The sequence below is a fragment of the Schistocerca serialis genome, chromosome 9 (genome assembly GCF_023864345.2).
Source record: "Schistocerca serialis cubense isolate TAMUIC-IGC-003099 chromosome 9, iqSchSeri2.2, whole genome shotgun sequence".
NCBI lineage: Eukaryota > Metazoa > Arthropoda > Insecta > Orthoptera > Acrididae > Schistocerca > Schistocerca serialis.
The window spans coordinates 386,922,667-386,943,021 of NC_064646.1; the positions used below are offsets into that span (position 1 = coordinate 386,922,667).

Genomic DNA, 20,355 nt, shown 5'->3' on the forward strand with positions numbered 1-20,355 from the left:
TAGATAGGTTTTGTTGTGAGTACATAACAAGTCACAATGACATGAAGCTACATCAAGTACTAACATAAAATTTAAAACAAAAATTTCTTACTCACTACATACAGATACAAATATAAGTTAATGATACACAGACTCCAAACTTCGCAATTATGATGTAACAAAGAATTTTTTTTAACTAAAAATGTTGCTTGCACCTTATTTAGTTTTCAGCTATTTCTGTTTGCAGCTCTCTAACCATAGGACTGGGAATGGGTAGACATGACTTTGAACGCACATCAACAAGTTAATTTAAGCAAGACAATGGTCAAGCTGGCCGACATTTTTGAGCACCTTAAATATGAACAAGGAACTGCCATCAACTTCTCCAACAAGGAGCTTGACAAAGGCACCACCACGGTTCTCAGTAAAGGACTGAATTTTGTTGCCCCAGCTCCACAAAAGCTACCAGTGACAGATTATTAGTAGAGTAGGAAAAGCAATGCAGTATCTTCCTCGAAAAACTAAAAATAATGTAAGATTTGCTAATTGCCTGATTTTAGAGAGAGCCATCGCCCCCCCCCCCCCTCCCCCCGACCCCCCTCCTCCTGAGTCCAATATTACTAAGTGGAGAAATAAGGACTGAAATTGTTCGAGAAGGATGAAAAGATTGCTGTCTTACTTTCTGCGAATGAAAATTTACCGTTATCCTCAATGCTACAGATTGTCATAAGGAAGTGGGTAGTTATTGGAAGACAACACATACTACATTCTCAAATGGGATCCCACATCAGCAATTAGCAAGAAGAAAGGGGAGCTACTAAAGAACTCTGGCTTCTCTGACAAACTTGAAATTAATTTAAGGCCTATAGCATGTAGGCCAGTCAGATTTTATGGCTTGCCTAAAACATGCAAGGATGGCATCCCACTGAGACTGACTGTTAGTGTTCTTGACTCTCCTATATAAAGACTGGCAAAGCCCTCAACTAAATTATTGGCTCCCACAGACACTGTAGACAATATATTAAGAATTTAAAAATGTTTGTTGATATCATAAAGCTGATGAACATAGATCCGAGTAAAGTAACTGTCAGCCTCAATGTGGTCTCCCTGTTTATGAAGGTACGAGTGGAAGAGACAATAAAACTATTGGTCCCTCATTTCTTCTGCAAAATTTTAAAATTATTTCAGCACACTTTGACAACCACTTACATTTTGTATGGTGGGAATTATTATGAAATTATGAAATGACTGAAGGGACAGCACAGCACGGGCAGCCATAGCTAATCTTTTCATGGAGGGTTATCAAGAACAAGTGTTGAACAGTGCTCCTTTCTGTCCACATTCTGCTTCTTCAAATATGTTCATCACAAATTTTTAATCTGCTCACACAGCAGAGAGGGATTGCAGCAGTTCGTTGCTCACTTCAGTGGTATACATGGTAACATAAGGTAAGGTACAGTGGAGGGGGAGAAGAACAGGAAGGTAGCTTTCCTAGATGTATTGGTCCAACAGAAATCAGACGGATGACATGATCATTCTGTGTCCCAAAAACCAATGCATACCGACCTGCATCTCAATGGATGTAGCTTTCACCATTCAGCCCATAAGAGAAGTATACCAAACACCTTAGCACACAGAGCCAGGATTATTTCGTCGGACAATGACTGCCTTGGCTTCCAGATTAACCATCTGATGACATTGTTCAGAAGGAAAGGGTATTCCGTCCATGATATTAGGTCAATGGTGTCAAGGAAACCAAGACACAATGCTGTCCAAACCAGCCAAGAGGACCAACACACTGCACAGCTTCCATTCTGCAGTGTAGCAACTAGTAAAATAGGTAGAGTCCTAAATAAGCAAGGACTCAGACTAGTCTTCTAACCACCCAGGAAGATTAAAGAACTGTTGCAACCCATTAAAGATAATCTCAGTCTGAGAGTGCCAGGAATTTATAATATCCCTTGCGAGTGTGGCAACAATTATGTGGGCCAGTCTAGGAGAGATTAGTGTTTAACGTCCCGTTGACAACGAGGTCATTAGAGACGGAGCACAAGCTCGGATTAGGGAAGGATGGGTAAGGAAATCGGCCGTGCCCTTTGAAAGGAACCGTCCCGGCATTTGCCTGAAATGATCTAGGGAAATCACGGAAAACCTAAATCAGGATGGCCGGACGCGGGATTGAACCATCATCCTCCCGAATGCGAGCCCAGTGTGCTAACCACTGCGCCATCTTGCTCGGTGTGGGCCAGTCTATATAGACTGATTCCGATCATTGCATCGAGCATCAGCATCACCTCAAGTACAGGTATTTCAAAAAATCAGCAGTGGCTGAGCATAGCCTCTTAAATAAACACAACATTCTGTTTGAACAAACAAGAATACTTGCTCATGCGTCAAACTATTTGGACCCCGTGATTAGGAAGCTGTGGAATTTAGATTATGTGAAAAAACTTCAATAAAGACACCAGCTATGCATGGAAGCATGCACTTGATAAAGAAAGAGCACAGAGGAAGACTTCTTGCTGTTTACCACCTGATGCGAGGAATGGCACAGCAAGCTACGCCAGACAGATAAGCGCAAACAAAATCCATGGTCATAGATGGCATCGCCTCGAACACGCCATTTCCATGTTGGCATCACGATGTAATCCAGCCAATCAGATGCTAACCCCTGGGTATGAAAGTTGGAGACCCTCCAGTTTCTCAACTGTCAGGCTTAGCCTCTGATTATGATGATGATGATACAGGCATTATCAAAAGGCTGGGATTTTATCCACATTTAACATGGCAAGTAAACCAAGAACATTTATTCCGTTACTTCAAGACATTGACATTGTTACTGGTGAAACTGAAATAGTTTGAAAATATTACCTTACAATTCAGTGCATTGTTCAAGCCAATGTGAGCTTTATGACATATGACCTGGGCTGAACTGCAAATTTCTTACGAAATACTGGACATTTTCTAAGGAAATTACTATGTAATTACATGTATCTGTAATTTCACAATCAGTTTGCACACTGAAACTTTAATTTATCAGTTCACAATCCATCACGTCAGGGACTTCCAAAATCCTTGTATTGGGATTAGTTTCCAAACTGAGCTCTTCAGGTGCACAATTACTGCTAACATATTTATCAATGTCCTTTCCTGTGCCTACAAAATTAAAGCCCTTCCTTTTTATAACAGATTCTGATGTTCATAGTTTTCATAAACATTTCAGTCAAATGCTTGATTATTCCTCATTTATTTATTTGTTTGTTTATTTATTTAGTTATTCATTTGTATACAGTTTATATATAACTTATATAAATGCAACAAAATATACAATGTAAACAAGATCTCAGCTAAAAACATATATCAAGTCTACAGAAAATTGTACACTGTGGAAGGATGAGTTACATATACAGGATCATCTATGATAATGCTCAAAATAAAATTAATTAAAACTATTTCTAAAACAACTGAAAGATTAGTAACAATATTCATTTCCTCTCAAGAATTCACCAATTGCATAAAAATATTTCTCGACTAAGTAATCTTTGAGAATTTGTTTCAATTTCAATAACTGTTTAAGAAGACACTTGATATGTGGTGGGAGAGCATGAAACAGATTAATGATGGGGTAAGAAACCCGTTTTTGAACCACAATAAGATTTTCAAATCAGTGTGCAGATTGCTTTTGGTTCTTGTGTTGTAGTCATGATATTTCCTGTTGTCTTTGTAGGGGGAAAAGTTGTTACAAAGATCAGCAAGGAAAGAATAGACTGTGAAGAAGTAGTAAGGATCCAAATCTTTTGAAATGAGTACCCGCAGGAGTGTGTATGATGGACATCACGCAAGGTCAATACCAGTGTCTATCTCCAATGACCTTCATCAGGCGTTAACCTCAAACCTCCTTTTCTTTCCCAAGCTTCAAAGAACCAATACATGACTGACCCAACCTTTGCTCCACCATCCCTCCAACTCACCAATTGCAGGCGAATCCAAAACCATGGGACTATCTTAGCCTGTCTCACCAGTATCTACACTGTCAACAGTAATCATTGTGCACTTAACATAGCTGGAGTATGAAGGAAAGTAATAGCCATTTATACTCCAAAAGGTGCACCTAAACAGACAAATTGAAAACACAGGTCTTTATGCCACAGTTGAAAGTTATTTGTATGTGGACTATATCTTGTACGTAGACAGCCAAACCTGATTTATTCGCATATATGCAACAGGAAGGAGGAATATCACAGTAGGATCACAGCTTCCACCACCCACAGCTTCTGTCCAAGTATGGGCAAATGTGAGGGCCATGCTCATTGTTTCGTTCAACTTTAAGAGCACAGTGCACTATGAGCTCTTGCCAATAAGTCAGACAATCAATAAAGGGTACTACACAAAGTTCCAACAGAACAGCGAGCTCTCACGAACCTCTCTCCATTGCACTAAACAATTTGGCAGCCTAGTTGATGCGCCAGGTTCCACTACCATTCACGCAACACTGACCATTTCCTCCACACAATGACTCTACAGAATATTGGGACACACATGAAAAACACCTTCAGGAACATCATTTTCAAGCTTCTGGAGTCACTGGACCCAACTTGTGTAAAACTTTATTTTTGTCATGAATTTGGTTGGTTGGTTGGTTTAAGGGGGGGGGGGGGGGGACCAAACTGGGAGGTCATCATTCCCTTATTCCCGGTAAAATAATTACACAAGGGAAAGAAGAAAAGAAAGGAGACGTACAGCTCAATAACAGGAGAATGGAAGAACCAGAAGAATGACAGAAGGACAACCAAACTACTATGGACAAAACAGGAAAAGAAAACCAGAGAGAGAAGCAAGAAACACATTTCGGGATAAAAACAAGAGAGAAGATGACCATGGCTGGCCAGCCACGAGAATAAAAAGGAAAAGCCAATCACTCTGCGACACATTAAAACATCCAGCCTAAAAGCATTAAAGTGGAGAGCACAAAGGGACAAACGACATGCGCGAAAACTTAAATAGAATAATAAAACCCACTGTCACATATAAAACGTAAAACTAAATTAGCCAATGAGGCGTTGTCAGCTAAAATTAATGGCAAAGAGTCCGGTAACTGAAGAATCCGTCACAGGGCAGCCAAAGAAGGACAGCTCACCAAGATACAGGCGCCGCAACGACACTGAGGTAGGTCATCACGGCGCAGGAGGTAGCCGTGCGTCACCCAAGTGTGGCCAATGTGGAGCCAATAGAGAACCTCATAGTTCCTGTGGTAGGCTCGCGTGGAGGTCTTCCACACATTCGTAGTCTTCTTAAGGGCACGCAGTTTGTTGTGCGTACTGGGGTTATGCTATTCCGTCTCCCAAAGTTGCAAAACCTTGCGGCGTAGTACTGAATGCAGGTCAGTTGCAGAGGAGACAATCTCCATAAGCTGATTCTGCGTAGCCTGTTTGGCCAGCCTGTCTACAATTTCGTTGCCTGGGATTCAGACGTGACCTGGGGTCCAGACAAACACCAGTGAACGACTGGACCATTCCAGGGCATAGATGGACTCCTGGATGGTCGTTACCAAAGGATGACGAGGGTAGCCCACGTTGATAGCTTGTAGGCTGCTCAAGGAGTCAGTACACAGAAGAAATGACTCCCCACAGCATGAACGGATGTGCTCAAGAGCACAAGATATAACCACCAGCTCGGCAGTCAAAACACTGCAGCCATCAGGCAAGGAACGCTGTTCAGTACGTCCATCATGGGCATACGCAAAGCAGACATGATCATCAGCCATTGAGCCATTGGTGAAAAGCACTTCATGGCCATGGTACATGTAAAGAATCAAGAGAAAGTGGCAGCGGAGAGCCACGGGGTTAACTGAGTCCTTAGGGCCATGTGAAAGGTCCAGGCAAAGCCATGGCCTAGGTGTACACCATGGAAGTGTACGTGGATGGACCTCAAGTATAGGTTGTAAAGGAAAGTACTCCAATTTGGAAAGAAGGGCTCGGACATAAACTGCAATTGCAAGCCCTGGCCTGGGCTGCCAATGTGGCAGATGAACCGCCGTGGGTGGGAAAAGGAGACGGTAATTCGGATGCGCAGGAGAACTATGAACATGTGCAAAGCCGCCCTGATATGGAACCAGTAGGCCACATGACTCCAGACCCAACCCAACCACCGACACACCATATGTTCCAGCACCTTTAGAACGTTAGTGAGGTAGATGGGCCGATAGCTATCAACATCAAGCAGGTTTTTACCAGGTTTGAGCACCGGAATGATGGTGCTCTCCTGCCATTGCGATGGAAAGACGCCATCGCACCAGATCCAGTTGAAGATGATGAGGAGATGTCGCTTGTAGTCAGATAAGAGATCTGTGGATCCCACCCAGCCCAGGAGCAGTGTCGGGGAAATGTGCTAGGGCACTGAGGAGCTCGCACTCTGTAAATGGGACATTATAGGATTCACTGTGGTGTGCGGTGAACGAGAGGACTTTCCCTTCCAGCCGCCGTTTGAGAGTGCGAAAGGCTGGGTGGGTAATTCTCCGACGCAGCAGCTCAAGCATAGTGCTCAGTAAAGTGCTTGACAATCGCGACTGCATTGGTAGATAACATGCCATTTATGTTAACACCTGTTGGGGCCTGGTACCCGAAAACATGTTTGATCCTTGCCCACACATAAGGTGACGTATGGAACCCAATGATCAAAACGTATCTCTCCCAACACTCCTGCTTCCATTGGCGAACGCGGGCACGGAGCCGCTTAAAGGCTATGAGGTGCTCCAGGGGAGGGTGCTGCTTATCCCACTGTAGAGCTCACCGTCGCTCCTAATTGCTTCAGCAACTTCCGGCGACCACCAAGGGTCTGCCTTTCGCCGGGGGCACTCTAAAGAGCAAGGGATCGTGTTTTCTGCCGCAGAAAGGATTGTTATAGTCTACTGCTTAACCCTGACATCGATGTTCCCATGTGGGGGAGATTCAACGGTGACAGCAGAGGTGAAAGTTTCCCAGTCCATCTTGTTTAAACCCCATCTGGGTAGGCGTCCATGGGCCTGACGCCAGGGCAGTGACAGGAAGATGGGGAAATGGTCACTACCTCACAGGTCATCATGTGCTCTTCAGTGGATAGGTGGGAGAAGTCCTGGGCTGAAAATGGCCGAGTAACTACCATGAGCCACACTGAAATGTGTGGTGGCCCCAGTATTTAAGAGGCAGAGTTCGAACTGAGACAGTAAAGTTGCGACATCTCTGCCTCGGCCAGTAAGCATGGTGCCACCCCACAAGGGTTATGGGCGTTAAAATCTCCCAAAAGTAGGAAAGGCAGCAGCACTTCATAGGCTTACCTGTCACTGCCAGTTTGCACAGAGGCCTATCGGGAATCATATACGGATCCGATGGTTTGTGATGCTATAACATGCCTGGCCCATGACAGAAGTTCGTGAATGTGCTTTACAATGTGAAAATCCCTACCTCATACTTGTTCTAAGCATTGCTCTGTCTTTCAAACTGCCTAGGGCAAAAGAAAATCACGTAGAAGCATGGTGCGAAATAGCCGCTGTTGCTTATCCTCCTCCTCAGCTGCCATCAGTTAGCTCATTGGTGACGGGAGGGGGGTGGGGGAGGGGATGGGATGAATATGGGTGTGAATAGTGTTTCCTAAGTGACGGTAGCCCTAAATAAAGTCTACATTGAAATAATGGAGAAGTTATTAAAAATGCAAGTGGACACTGATGCAGCAGTGACTTTGTTAAATTCTCAAACCTATGTGGATCTTGGATCACTGATGTTGTCCCCTATATCTTGTCAGTTAGTGAGTTACAATAAACAACAAATACCCATACTGTACAGCCTTCTACTTCTGTAATGTACAAATAAATAGTTTAGCCTTTGACGTTTCTAGCAGTGGATGATGCCAACACTGAAAACTTATTTGGGTTAGATGCCTTCAAAATTTTTAGGTTCTCTATTTCTGATGAAGTGCATCTGGTATTGGATCAAGCTCCGTACCAACAACTGGACATGCTCTGCTTGGAACATTTCTCCCTGTTTTTGGGAGGTTTAGGGTGTGTTACTGATTTTAAGGCTCACATCATAATGAATACAACACAGCCCAGTAGCTTTACGAGAGCAAGTTTGCTTGGAACTACATCAACTTATACCTATGGATGTTATCACACCTGTCTCCTCTAGGGAATGGTCAATTCCATTGGTAACTCTCAAAAAACCTGACAGTAACTTTCGGATCTGTGGTGATTTTAAATTGTCTGTAAATTCACAGTCTATTATTGATACCTACCCCACACACCATCTGGACGAACTCTTAGTACAGCATTCTGGGGACCACCATTCTTCCAAAATAGACTTCTCAGGAGCCTACTCATAACTGCCTCTGCTGACTATTCCAAATGTGTCCCTGAAGTGAATACCCACTTTGGGTTATATCAACACTAGCACCTGCCATTTGTCATCTAAAGTGCCCCTGCCACTTTCCAATAATCTCTGGAGCAACTCATGACCTCCATATCGGGGTGCACTACTAACTACCTGGATGATATTGTGGTCTGATGTTCCTCAACAGATGAATATCGGCAAAACTTTAATGCCTTGTTCATGGGACTACAGGCCATCTGTTTAAAATGAAACTTGGACAAATCAAAAATTTTTTTTCTATCATCTATCTCGGTTTTGAAGTCTCTTGCTGGCGTCAACCCCTTACGCCAGCAAGTCGATGTCATTATATGGCTGCCATGTCCCAGCAAAGTCAAAAAATTGCAAGCCTTTTTCAGAAAGGCTGCATACTACCATGAATATCTTTCTGGTGCATCCAAATTGGCCCAGCCATTTCGTTCTTTCTTACAGAAAGACATTCCTTCTTACTGGTTGCCTGCCTGTGAGTGTGCTTTTACTCTATTAAGGTCAAAATTACATTCGACACGTTGCTTGGTTATATTCCAACCAGGCTAACATGTTGTGTTGGACACAGACGCCTTCCAATATGGTCTTGGAGCCATTCTCATGCACAAATATGAGGACAGTTCTGAACACCCTATTGTGTATGCTCCCAAAGCTCTGAATCAAGCACAACAGCACTAGTTACAAAGAGGGGAAAAAAAGGCCCTTGCTATTGTATACATGCTCCAAAAATTTCACATTTTCTTATGTGGTTCTAAGTTTCATTTGGTCACTGATCATAAACTCCGATTTCTGTTTTCAATCCTTTGGCATCTTTACTATGCAAAGCAGACCACTGCCTGCAATGGTGGGCTCTGTTTTGTCATGCTATAACTATGAGATTCATTTGCGACCCACACTAATGCGGATACTTTTTCTCCAATGCCAACTGGTCCTGATCCAGCATTTGATGAGGATGAACTGTTATGTTTCCATTTAAACGCCAAAGACAAAAACATCATAATGGCCCTCCCATTAGCAGTTCTTGAATTTCTGTGGCTGTGGTAACCAATCCTGTCTTACATCAGTTTGTCGGATGGCTTGCATAATTATTATGCTCTGTGTCACCACCTCTCGTTTCTTGATGCTTTGTTAATGGTGGCTACTGAAGAGTTGGCAGCCATAGTTGTGATGACATCCACATGGCGGCAGTACATCATGCACCATACTTGGGCCACTGTGCTGTTTCTACATCTACATATTTTTCATACAAAATTGCTGGCCCACGGCCACGTGTTTTGCCCATGTATTGACAATGAGATCACGTGCATTGTAACAGTCTGCCCACAGTGCGCCATCCATCGAGCTGCACCATGGGTCCCTCTTTCCCTGTGCCCTGCCCCTCAGCACCCCTGGGAGCATATTAATGCAGATTTTTGCAGGACTATTCCTTATCTCTTTTTGCCTTGTAATAGTTGATGCTTTCTCCAAATTTCGTTATGTGGTTTGTTGCCCATCCATGGCATCTATGGTCACAGCCCTCTCAAGCATTTTTCCTTACAAGGACTGCGGCATACGCTTGCAACAGACAATGGTCCACATATTGTGTCTCAAGATTTGAAGATTTTTATACTAAGAGTGCTATCTGGCATGTTACAGCCTTTCCCTTTCATCCCCACTCCAATCGAGAGATGAAGAGGCTGGTCTGTACATTCATAACTCACAAGGGGACCATCAAAAGAGTAAATAATGGATTTTGATGGGTCTCGGATATGTTGCAGAGAGACATGCCCTGAGTATGAGGCGATCCGCTTCTTTAGTGACGGGCCTTGCTTCTTGAAAAAATTGATTTTGAAGTTCACTGTGCGCTGTAATACGCATAATGTTAGCCGTGTTTCAACCAAGTGAGCATGGCGCAGAGGTTAAGGTCTACAGCTACCACGCTGTAGGTACTGTGTTCGGATCCTTTCTGTGTTTTTTCCTTTTCCTTTTTTTTTTTTTTTTTTTTTAATCTGAATCGTCCGATATTTTCCATTTTATTTTACAGGATATCAACAAACAGTGTAAATAGTGTGAAATTATTAAGAAGTTTAAATTATGTATAGGCTCAGTCAAACAGAAAGTGGACTCCGTGTGTTGTGACAGTGTATCGCCTAGGTCATGCCTTTTATTTGGCTACAGTGATATAATTTCATAATACACAGAGTTCACACGGACAGTCCTCTGTGTATTATGAACATGATCTCCATGGTCAAACACACGGCAGTGACCTAGCTCCTAAACTGCTAGTTTGCAATTGTCTTCAGGGTCCGTCGCTTGCAACGTGTTGTTAGTGCCGTGTGTGTTCAAAGAATACAGTGAAATGGGCGAGCCAAGTGTGTCTATAGAAGTGCAGCCAGAAGAAGATACATCAGAGATAGAGGAGCTGAATGAACAATCAAGAAGTGAAATCACTGACGCCATCAAATGGAGGTAATGCAGGAGTAGGTTTAATAATGAATAAAAAAATAAGCGTGCGCGTAAGCTACTACAAACAGCATAGTGAACGCATTATTGTGGCCAAGATAGACACGAAGCCCATGCCATCTACAGTAGTACAAGTTTATATGCCAACTAGCTCTGCAGATGATGAAGAAATTGATGAAATGTATGATGAGATAAAAGAAATTATTCAGATAGTGAAGAGAGACGAAAATTTAATAGTCATGGGTAACTGGAATTCGAGTGTAGGAAAAGGAAGAGAAGGAAACATAGTAGGTGAATATGGATTGGGGCTAAGAAATGAAAGAGGGAGCCGTCTGGTAGAATTTTGCACAGTGCATAACTTAATCATAGCTAACACTTGGTTCAAGAATCATAAAAGAAGGTTGTATACATGGAAGAATCCCGGAGATACTACAAGGTATCAGATAGATTATATAATGGTAACTGAGATTTAGGAACCAGGTTTTGAATTGTAAGACATTTCCAGGGGCAGATGTGGACTCTGACCACAATCTATTGGTTATGAATTGCAGATTAAAATTGAAGAAACTGCAAAAAGGTGGGAATTTAAGGAGATGGGACCTGGATAAACTGACTAAGCCAGAGGTTGTACAGAGTTTCAGGGAGAGCACAAGGAAACAATTAGCAGCAGTGGGGGAAAGAAGTACAGTAGAAGAAGAATGGGTAGCTCTGAGGGATGAAGTAGTGAAGGCAGCAGAGGATCAAGTAGGTAAAAAGACGAGGGCTAGTAGAAATCCTTGGGTAACAGAAGAAATATTGAATTTAATTGATGAAAGGAGAAAATATAAAAATGCAGTAAATGAAGCAGGCAAACAGGAATACAAACGTCTCAAAAATGAGATTGACAGGAAGTGCAAAATGGCTAAACAGGGATGGCTAGAGGACAAATGTAAGGATGTAGAGGCTTATCTCACTAGGGGTAAGATAGATACTGCCTACAGGAAGATTAAAAAGACCTTTGGAGAAAAGAGAACCACTTGCATGAATATCAAGAGCTCAGATGGAAACCCAGTTCTAACCGAAGAAGGGAAAGCAGAAAGATGGAAGGAGTATATCGAGGGTCTATACAAGGGTGATGTACTTGAGGACAATATTATAGAAATGGAAGAGAATGTAGATGAAGATGAATGGGAGATACGATACTGCGTGAAGAGTTTGACAGAGCACAGAAAGACCTGAGCAGAAACAAGGCCCTGGGAGTAGACAACATTCCATTAGAGCTACTGACGCCCTTGGAGAGCCAGTCCAGACAAAACTCTACCATCTGGTGAGCAAGATGTATGAGACAGGCGAAGAATATAATAATTCCAATCCCAAAGAAAGCAGGTGTTGACAGATGTGAAAGTTACCGAACTATCAATTTAATAAGTCCAAGCTGCAAAATACTAACACGAATTCTTTACAGACAAATGGAAAAACTGGTAGAAGCCGACATCGGCGAAGATCAGTTTGGATTCCGTAGAAATATTGGAACATGTGAGGCAATACTGACCTTAAGAAAGGTAAACCTACGTTTCTAGCATTTGTAGACTTAAAGAAAGCTTTTGACAATGTTGACTGGAATACTCTCTTTCAAATTCTAAATGTGGCAGGGGTAAAATACAGGGAGCGAAAGGCTATTTACAATTTGTACAGAAACCAGATGGCAGTTACAAGAGTCGAAGGACATGAAAGGGAAGCAGTGGTTGGGAAGGGAGTGAGACAGGGTTGTAGCCTCTCCCCAATGTTATTCATTCTGTATATTGAGCAAGCAGTAAAGGAAACAAAAGAAAAATTCGGAGTAGGTATTAAAATCCATGGAGAAGAAATAAAAACTTTGAGGTTCGCCGATGACATTGTAATTCTGTCAGAGACACCAAAGGACTTGGAAGAGCAGTTGAACGGATTGGACATTGTCTTGAAAGGAGGATATAAGATGAACATCAACAAAAGCAAAACGAGGATAATGGAATGTAGTCGAATTAAGTCGGGTGATGCTGAGGGAATTAGATTAGGAAGTGAGACACTTAAAGTAGTAAAGGAGTTTTGCTATTTGGGGAGCAAAATAACTGATGATGGTCGTAGTAGAGAAGATAGAAAATGAAGACTGGCAATGGCAAGGAAAGTGTTTCTGAAGAAGAGAAATTTGTTAACATCGAGTATAGATTTAAGTGTCAGAAAGTCGTTTCTGAAAGTATTTGTATGGAGTGTAGCCATGTATGGAAGTGAAACATGGACGATAAATAGTTTTGACAGGAAGAGAATAGAAGCTTTCGAAATGTGGTGCTACAGAAGAATGCTGAAGATTAGATGGGTAGATCACATAACTAATGAGGAGGTACTGAATAGAATTGGGGAGAAGAGGAGCTTGTGGCACAACTTGATGAGAAGAAGGGACTGGTTAGTAGTACATGTTCTGAGGCATCAAGGGATCACAAATTTAGCATTGGAGGGCAGCATAGAGAGTAAAAATCGTGGAGGGAGACCAAGAGATGAATACACTAAGTAGATTCAGAAGAATGTAGGTTGCAGTAGGTACTGAGAGATGAAGAAACTTGCACAGGATAGGGTAGCATGGAGAGCTACATCAAACCAGTCTCAGGACTGAAGACCACAACAACAACAACAACAACAACAACACCATCAAATACGTCGAAAAGTTGATTCGAGATTTAAATCTTCTAACAAATACACTGCTCAGCACAATCTCTGCTAATTCAATAGCAACTGGAAATGAGATATGTATTGCAATACAAGATCTGTTGGCCGATAGACGGATCATCAATGGCGACAAATTAATAAACATCAACGAAGAAGACAAGGTGGTCGACTTTAAGACAGTAAGTTTCACCTTTGTGTGGATGTTCTCTTTCTTGCAGACAAATTGACAAAATATAAAGCTATTTACTTTGCAGTATATGGGAGTAGACGGAGATGATGATTTCAACGGTGACAAATTCATAAATGAACCAGCAGACTATGTGCCTCCATCCTACAAAGAACGAGCAGTCGCTATTGCAATAGCTCCAAAATGGAGCCTAAAGAGTTTGCAGTCCCATGGCGTCTCTCAATTAAAACATAAATCAATGCTGTATCAATGTAAAGAGGGTGTGAAACGAGATGGAGCTCGTTGTGACAAATGGAACACTATCGATAGTGAGACGTATGAATGGTTTGTCGAAGCGAGACAGAATTTGGAACAGGTAAATCATATCAAAATATATGTAAAATACATTGTAAAAAGAAACTGGCTTGTGAAAATAATATAATTTCTTTGGCAAGCAGGTGACAACTAGAACTTTACAGCAATGGACGATGAATGCTGCTGTTCCGCTTTTATCGGATATCTTTAATTTCAAGGCCAGTTCGACTTGGGTCAAACGATTTAAACAAAAGCATAAAATCGGGCAAAGGAATATTACAAAGTTCATCAGTTCCAAAAAGTATGCAGTGATGGAAGAAGTATTAGTAGCTGCAGAAGAATTCCACTACAAACAAAACTACTCATTGGTAATAACCTCTACTACATAATCAACACCGATCAAATGGGCTGTCAATATCAATCAACGTACAATAGATCCCTCTCGGAGAATGGGGCGAGAACCGTTCTCGTACATGGAAGAGATTTAAACAAGATAAGTCACAAGTCACTCGTACACAGCACAGTACACTCTAACTGCATCAGGAAAGATGATACCGAACTTTTTTTTTTTTTTTTTTAAATGTATGCAGGAACCATCGGGAAAATTTGGCCCTAGTGTCAGAAATGACTGGATGAATTAACCCTCAAATTTAAAAAGGTAACTGTATCCTACACAAAACAGAGAAGTCCACAAAACTGGTGTACAAAGACTTTTTAAAAATCTGTGATTCTTCCGTACATGGGACGGGAAAAATTTCTATGTATCACTGATATGTGGGGAGGGCAAACTGATCTGATCGTATACAATCACATCTTCGTGGATGAGAAGAAAGCATACAACTACACCATGAAAGTTATCCCATCACATTGTACTCCACTTTGCTAGCCTTGTGACTGACAGAATAAAATTTTCACGAAGAAAATTCAGAACGCTCCCAATTTGTTGAAGAGCAACAGAGTAATCGCATCCAGGGACGATTCGATAAAACTACACTCATTAATTTTGCATCAGTTCAGGGCACCTGCTTTTTCAAATATGATCAAATATGCATGGTTCTCATCAAAGTTAACAGATGAAAGAGAAACCTTTTTGAATGTAAATGAACAATGTTTCCCGGTATCTCTCTTAAAAACTCTGTGTGCCTACAATGCAGTAGCTTTTATGAAATGTGCTTGGTGCTGTAAAACAGACGGTTGCTTTTATGACAAATATCATCCAGATTTCTGTTGTAGCATAGCAAGCGATGTAGACAATAGCGAGTAAGATTTTGTAATAATGATGTGAAAATTTAAATTACTACAGCAAAATTGAATAGTTCTTCATAATTTCACACAATGTACACAGTTTGTTGATAGTCTGTAAAATAAAATGGAAAAATGTCAGACTGTTATAATTAAAAAAGAAAACAAAATCACGGAAAGGACCCGAACACGGTACCTCCGGCATGGTACCTGTAACCTTAACCATTGCATCACACGCACTTATTTGGAACATGGCTAACGTTACACATATTACAGCACACAGTGAACTTCAAAATCAATTTTCTCGAAAACCAAGGCCCGTGGCTAAGAAAGTGGATAGCCTCATACTCAGGGCATGTCCCTCTACAACACATCCAAGACCTATCAAAATCCGTTATTTACACTTCTGATGGTCCCCCTGTCGGATGAAAAAATATATCACTCAATCTTCTTCCAAGGGAGCCCTCAGTAGGTTCTTGAGTTCATATAGGTTTGCTCTAGTTGGCAACAGTAGCCCAGCAGGGCTGCTTCACGGCCTCCGGCCCTATACACTGCTCATCTGCATTGGCCAACGCCCAGCCACCCGTCGGCATCTGCCTCACACTGATTCCATTCGCGCCCAACCATGTGGGCCCATAGGTTTTGGCAGTGCCCTAAGTGGATACCTGGGGTCATGCATTACTGCCGAGGCTGCCATCTCTGCATTGAGTGCACCTCCAATGGCTCAGTGTCGCAACACTACTACCGGCTCTGTCCACACGTGACCAACCACATACCAGAAAGTCCTCCATCCTTATGGCTGCCTCCACCATTCTGTGCTGTCCAAAACAGTGCAGCCCATACGTCCTAAAGCTCTGACACTGCCTTCACTCTGGGTGCTCCCACCGCTGGGCGGAGTAGTTAGTGCTGGGCTGCCGCCATCTCCAAATCCCCCGTCACTGCCATCTTCTCTGCTGCATTTATCGCCAAGTGCCTGCTGGATGTGATCATGAATACAGCACCATCATCACCAGTGCTCCCGTCAGCCTCTAGCAGGGGAGTGAGCACCATGCATTTCCACACCTGCTCCATTTCTCCTGTGACAGCACATTTGCTCCAGTAGCCGTCAACTACCAATAAAGGCACAGACATCTCCACAGTGAACATTTTTGAGGGCGAAGGAGTGTTGTAACCTTATACTGTGAGTGGACATCCTCAAACAGCACACAATACAAGTGTCTCCAAGGCAGGCCTAGAGAGGCCGTCTCACAACTTGGACAGACAGCACAGGAAGTACTGTGCTCAGTCCGCAACAGCACATTATAAGCCTGGCGCACTGGGCTCTGAGTGTCACTTATGTTTACTTATTTATTGTATGCTCACCTACAAGATTGTGTATTGATGTTACCAGACTTTGTGCTGTTCTATATTTTTTTTTCAGCATTATTGTGGATCTTCGTGTGAAAGCAGAGTAAAACTTTATTGGTGTTACGTCTGACATTGTGTCTGTACAACATTACAAGAGCATCTGATAAGAAAAGAAAAAAATACAGCTGTGAATGTAACAAAAAGGAATGAAGATGTTCTGGAATCGAAGAAGTTCAACCAACTTTTACTCCTTCACCAATAAGAAAGGAGCTAACCAAGACAGAAGATATATAAAGAAAAGAGCAGAAAGTCTATCGCCTTATGGATTTGTTCAATTTACTTTGATTCAGAAGTGTTTTCAAAAATTATGGAATTAAAATAAATAAACAAACAAATAATGCACAGGGTAATAATCGAAATTGATTAAAAGTAACAGTTCCATCGTTAAAGTAATTTATAGGAATAACTATTCTTTCAGGATATCACACATTACCTGCAATGAAACTATATTGTTTGAAAGATAAAGTCAAAGGACTACCTATTGTTAGAAAATGTATGAGTCCTAACGAATTCTTGTCAATCAAATCATCCATCCGTCTGAAAATGATAAACTGGATAAAAATGACAATTTTTCTATAAGGAGGTCAATCTCTGATATAATCAATGAAAAATATCTTCAATTTAGAACATTTTTATATAATTTGTCTATTGCCAAAGAAATTATCCCTTATACTGGGAGACATTCCTGCGAAATGTTCATCAAAGGAAACTCTGTCAGATTCAGCTTCAAACTATGGTGTTCACACAGTTCAAGTGGCTGATTGTACAAATTCATTCATCACAGTGGAAAGATGGTACACAGTGAAACATATTAATTTTCTTTGGGTGAGCAAATACTTATAAATTTGCTTTCAGTTGTTGAAGCTCCATCTTGTCATCATATATATTTTGATAATTTATTTCCTTCTTATTCTTTTGTACTTTAAAATGAAAAGCATTTTTGCCACTGGTACTATTCATGAGAATCATGCTGCAAAGTGCCCTTTGGAATCTACAAAAACCAAGAAGAAAAAAGGTGATGGTGTGTTTGATTTTCTTTTTAATGATAAAGCTGAAGTCATGGTGGTAAAGTGGAATGACAATTAGATTGTGACAGAAATTGCCAACAATGGCACTGTCCAGCCTTTAGCGAATGCGAAGAGGGAAAGAAAATGAAAGCATTTCTCTGCCACAGCCCTTGGTAATATCTCAGTACAATCTACATCTAGTAGTATGTCAGTTTATGCAATAATGCTAATTACAGAACTTAAATAAGAGACAAGAAATGATAGAGATCTCTCTTCAACAACATGATAGACAGTGTAATTGTCAAGTCATGGAAAATACAAACTCTTGCAAATGATGAAACTCTGTCACAACTCTAATTCGATTATACTTACATATGACCTTAATGAAATCAGAACATACTGTAGCACAAAATAAAGCAAATAAAGAAACTGCAACCCTCAGCACACAAAAATGCACTTATGGTCACCATCCAACCCTCAGCACACAAAAATGCACTTATGGTCACCTTCCAAAAGCTCTCTTCTGAAGGAAATATGCTGTTATTATTCAGTGCACATTACAACAGTAGGAGGAAAACAAAGCATGAAGAAGCTGTAGGTTGTGTAAAAGTACAACACTTTACAAACATAAAAAAAATGTAATGTGCATCTTCATTCAAATTGTTTCGAAGAATTTCGTAAGATAACAGATTAAGACTCCTCATAGTCCCAAGGTTGTGTAAATGCAACATTTTTCCATACTTTAATGGGAACCTGCATATTTCTTTTTTATATATTTATGTCTATATTAGTGTACAATTAGATCAACTAAACATTTTTTAATTCCAATTATTTTAATGTTTGCTCCTTAATGGATTCCTAGGCAGAGCTTAACAGAGGGTATTCAGTAGTCCACCAGATGTTGTACCATCTTCAAGTATGAATATGGTCTTATTTGCATCCACAAATGGGATTGTCAAAGTGAGTGTTGAGCAAGTAGTCACCTCTCTACTCAAATGGTTGGCCAATACATACTCTGGGATACCCAAATGACTTGGGACCCAGAGAAAGACACCTGAGCTGGCAGTACCACACTAAGGTCAGAGAGGAATTCATGAATAGAAAATATCACATGGCAACTATGACCAAACGTCTGGAGACTGCACATGAGTCACTACAAATTAAAACACAGTCGTGAGAGGCCTGTTGAATAAAACATAGAACTCGCTAATGACTATCAGCTCTACTGTAAAAACACTAAACTTTCCTGGCAACAAATGTTGTACCTGACTGGCTGGAAATGTGAAAGCATATCTCACCCTACCCACGGTTTTAGAGCCGCCAGTGTAAATGACAGTAGCACCCTGATACTCTCAAAGAACTGAAAGGAACAGATGCCTGAAGGTCATGGAAGCAACCAAAATTTTAGATCTTGAAAAAGATTAGTTGTAGTTAATGGACTAGGACTAACCAAAGGAGTGTGGGAAAACACAGGGAGCAAACCTGGAGGAGGTTACGTGGAGTTCCTGGCAGAGTACCTTGAGTGTGTTCCAACTGGTGACCCAGCACGAGGACAGTTATGATGCATATAGTATCCATAAATAATGTGATAAGCTAGATGATCTGGAAACTGCCAAATAGTTACTGCGTAAGTAAATAAGTACCTCACTTTCATAAGGAGACGTGTCTCTTGCACTAATCCGGAAGGCACCAGGGGCCAATCTGGCTCCATAGTCCATTTGGTATGAGACCACAGCCTGGTAAATATGGAGAAGAGAAGTACTATCTGCATCCCAAAAGGTATGAGTGAAGAAGCAGAGTGTGTGTAGCTGTCATACGCAGCTGGTCTTCAGCTGACCTACGTGAGGCATCCAAGTCAACTTTTTATCAAAACAAGTCCCAACAATTGCCACTTTGCAAAAAGATTCAAGTGCTAGGAACCCAAACAGAACACTGGGGGCTGGACGGACAATGATATGGTAACAGAAATGTGCAACATGTTTCTGCAGGAGAAACGGGATATATTGGACAGGGTCCAAGCAGAGGCCCTTCAGATGACTCCATGGAGGTTGTGGGAGCTATAGGCCAACCAAATGCAAAAGTCATCAACATACAAGTGCAGACATGACTAGTGGCTAGGTCACTGATGGCAATGAGGAAGAGTACAACACTCAGCACAGAGTCCTGCAGGCTCGTTCCCTTGAACTCTTGGGAAGCTGAGTGAAGCACCATCTTCAACCCAAAATAACTGGTTAAATAAAAACTGGTGAATAGAATCAGTAAAGAACCTTTTGTAGGTCAAAATAAGACTGCAATGAAGTATTGGTATTTAGCAAAAATTTGTCAGACTGCAAATTCCAACCTAACTAGAGGGTTGGCTGTTGACTGTCCCTCCCAGAAACCACACCGATAGGGGGTCAAAAGGACCCAAAATTTGAAAACCCAGCATAGTCGCTGGGCAACAATCCATTCAAGCAGTTTGCAAAACATGATGGAGAGGCTAATCATACAATATCCATTGACAGACAGTGGGTTTTTTGCTGGCTTAAGGATTGGTATGATGATATCGTCTGTCCAACATGAAGGCAACATGAAGGGAAGACATCTTTGAGCTAAATACAGTTGAAGACCTGACTAGACGGAGCCTTTGAGTACATTTCAGATATGAGATCATCTGATTATATATCCAATCAGGGCCCTCGAACATATCATGTGAAGAGCCAAGAGCCTGAAGTAGTTCCAAGTCAGCGTAAGG

The 20,355-nt window shown here is 41.5% G+C and overlaps 1 protein-coding gene across 3 annotated transcripts in view; it reads right to left on the reverse strand.

The window, feature by feature from the left end:
• Positions 1 to 20,355, reverse strand: part of LOC126418649 (histone-lysine N-methyltransferase SETD1B) — a 168,558-nt gene that overhangs the window by 126,394 nt on the left and 21,809 nt on the right. The gene's annotated exons all lie outside the window — the stretch shown is intronic.